This window comes from Echinops telfairi, unplaced genomic scaffold (assembly GCF_000313985.2).
Source record: "Echinops telfairi isolate 266 unplaced genomic scaffold, ASM31398v2 ScPeMD7_9;HRSCAF=40, whole genome shotgun sequence".
Lineage (NCBI taxonomy): Eukaryota > Metazoa > Chordata > Mammalia > Afrosoricida > Tenrecidae > Echinops > Echinops telfairi.
Window position 1 is genome coordinate 67041088 of NW_022103906.1, and position 3595 is coordinate 67044682.

Genomic DNA, 3595 nt, shown 5'->3' on the forward strand with positions numbered 1-3595 from the left:
TTACCTTCAAGCCTTTAAGACCCCAGATGCTATATCTTTTGATAACCAGGCACCATTAGCTTTTTTCACCAGTCTTAATTACTTCTTGTTCCTCAAGTCTTTCAAGGACCTGGGATAAATATTGGGCTGCTAACTTCAAGGGCCAAAAGTTCAAATTCACGAATCCATTGGAGAAAAATTAGGCTATCTGATTCTGTAAAGGTTTATAGTCTTGGAAATCCCTAGGAGCTCTTCTACTCTGTCCTAAAGGGTCATTATGAGTCTGAATTAATGACATTGGATGTGTGTGTGTGTGTGTGTGTGTGTCCATGCATCCACTTAGCACAGCGTTGTTTTTCTAGAAGAAACTTTCTGATGTATTACATTTAGCGCTAACTTGTGTAAAGTAATTTTTATGAAAAATATTTATCTGAACTAAATTAAATGTGAAGTTGTGAAGGATTTCCTCTTGCTTGGATCCATCATCAATGCTCATGGAAGCAGCAGTCTAGAGAGCAAAGGACATATTGCATTGAATAAATCTGCTACATAAGATCTCTTTAAAGTATTGACAAGCAACAATGTTAGACTGAAGATTGGGTGCGCCTGATCCAATCCATGGCCTTTCCAGTTGCTTTATGGACATGTGAAAGTTGGACTTTGACTAGGGACAAAGCGATGCATTTGAATGATGGTACTGGGGAAGAATATTGAAAGCATCACGGACTACCCAAAGAACAAGCAAATCAGTCTTGGAAGTAGGACAGCCAGAAGGGACCGCAGAAGCCATGATGGCAAGACTTCAGCTTCTGTACTTTGGGTGTGTTATCAGCAGATACCAGTCTCTGGAGAAAGACATGATGCGTGGTAAAGCAGAGGGCGGGGGGGAAAAGATGAAGCTCCTCCACAAGATGGATTGACAGTGGCTGCATCAATGGGCTCAAACAAAACAACGATTGTGAGGATGGCAAAAGAGTACGCAGTGTTTCATTCTGTTGGTATAAACACATGAAACTATGCTTAATGGCAACTAAGAACAGCAATAGTATATTAAATATAATTTATATTTTACCCCATGATAGTCTTTTTTCCCCCATGTTCACCTTTGACTTGGGCAAACAATATATTCTTAATGTAGCCAATGCATGTCGTAGTTGAAGTTGACTGGCACATAGAAAATGCTAATGGGGTGTGAAGGTTAGGCTTATTTTGCCAACTAGATCTCTGTAGGAACTTGTGGGCGAAGTTTAATCAGGTTGCAGCTGTTTGGAGGGTGATCAAGCTAAATGATTTAGTAGGCCAGCCTCTTGTCTCTCTTTCTCCTTGGTGATCAGACCACCGGACTGCTGCTTGAGCTAGTCCTTTGCCTCAATCATGTGCTGCACCACCTGGGGGCTGAGCCAACCTTGGATTGTGTAGCCTGGTCTTGCATTGCTAGAGCTTGAGACTCCATGGGGGCCTGCTTTGCTCACTCTTGTGCTGCTGACTGTTGCTGCCCCACCCTGCTGTCTGATGCCTGTGGGCTGACTCTCCCTGAGGCCAGACTCCCCTTCCTGCTTCCTTGACCTTGGACTGGCAGCCCATGTGAGTTGAAGGACCTTCAGTATATTAACTGTTCTATGAAAGTGAGTGGAATTGAACCCTCTGAACTTCTGTGTGGACTAATGAGATATTATATTCCTTCTCACTTTATAGACCTATCTATATCTATATCTATATCTACATCTATATCTATATCTCTATATCTATCTATATGTAATCATGTGTCAGGGCCTCAAAGCAAAGACTTATTTTATAAATGTTCTTGGCGAGCATAATAGCAAATTGCTGAAAACATCAGTATGTCAAGTAGAGATTTTGATTCATCATCCACTTGTTTTATACCCACAATGCAAATCACTCAAGCATTGTAAACACTTGATGATTGAAAAATTTCAGGTAGCTTGGCATAATCTTGCCAAAATTTTGGAGGTCCCTCATACAGTTGTACATTTTAACAGTTGTCCTTTGAGCATACAAAAGCAAGATGCCTAGAGCATGGTGTTCTCGTAGCATGGATCTAGAGGGCGGACATCCCATGACAAGGTTTCCAAGGAGGACATCGATGAGTCCTTCGTGGTTTTTCAGAAGGAAGGTTGACACCTCATGCCATCAGAATTACATGGCACCAAATGTAGACAAATAAAGAACGCATAGAATACATGCACTAATATGACACAGTTCATATTTCTGCATAGTTTGTTTTCTCAGAAGTATTTTTGCTATCTAGGGACAAAAATGTGTTTTGTTTCACAAGTTTGACATGATTGATGCTTTACTTGGAGAGACTTTTCATAAAGGAACAGATGTCTCCTGACAAGAAAGTTATTGCTGCAAGTAAACTACATTATTGCAATAATGTTAAGGTTCAGACTTAAGCAAAAGATAGGGCCAGAATGCGGGGGAGGGCAATATGGAGAGAGAGAATTCCAGAATGAACAAGAAAGCAAGATACGGTTTGGTATGAATTTACATCCTTAACCTGCCCTACTGACGTTCTCTGTGATCTATCAAGGAAGCAGAGTCTGAGAAGGCTCACAGAGCCACGTTTTAGAAGGCCAATCACTACACAGACTCGTGTGTCAACCGTGACAGTCAGCACTCGTGTTTTATCAAAATCACTTTAGTATGTCTAAATACAATTACTCGCAAAGAAAGATGATTTTTCTCTCATTCGTTCATAGCAAATTCATAAGTCCATGCGGTGTACAGGGTGTTGCCCCTCTTAGGGCCTTGACCCAGTATTAATTAACTATAATACTTTTTCATTATCAGTTTGTACAGGATATAGGCCTAGTAGAATTATGAGGTCAGACATAAGAACTAACAAACTTTCTGGCAATGACTACGAAGAAAGCTGCAGTGGCTGGTCTCCATAGGAAAGGGAAACCTGACCATTAAACCCAGCACAGACTGAAAAGAGCAGGAAAAACACTAAAGTAATATATCCAGGTAGAATATATTTTATAAACCTTATTAGTTTATTTGGCATTTTCATAGAAATCACTTATATTCACTTCACCAGATATGATTATTCAAATCCTAATACCTACCAATAAATCTTGTTGTAAACATATACATATGGTTCTGGCAGGAAAGATAATAGTATCTATCTTCCATCATATACAAAGTAATATATTCCTTGGGCTGTAATCAATCTCAGAAAAATATTGAATAACAAAATAGTGCTTGTATCTTTGTCTCTAAGAGTGATAGTCTGAATAAGTTCACAGGGAACTATGTGCTCCAATTCTTTTATTTCAGGTTGATTTTTTGCATGCTAAAGTTCTTTCCCACTACTGTCTGTCACTGTTTGATACTGTGGTGGCTTGTCATTGCTGTGATACTGGAAGCTTTGCCACTGATATTTATAGACCAGTGATGGGTTGAATGAACTATATAAGAAACAAAGATTTGGAGAGAATTGTAGTTGACCATTGTTGCAGTAGCCTATTTCCTAGCATTGCACACGAAAAGCAGAAGCCCAAAGTCTTAAGTCCAATTGTTGGGTCTACTCTGCCGGGAAAGACAAATTTAAGAGGAACATTGTTGCACTCAATATCAGAAGAAAACATTT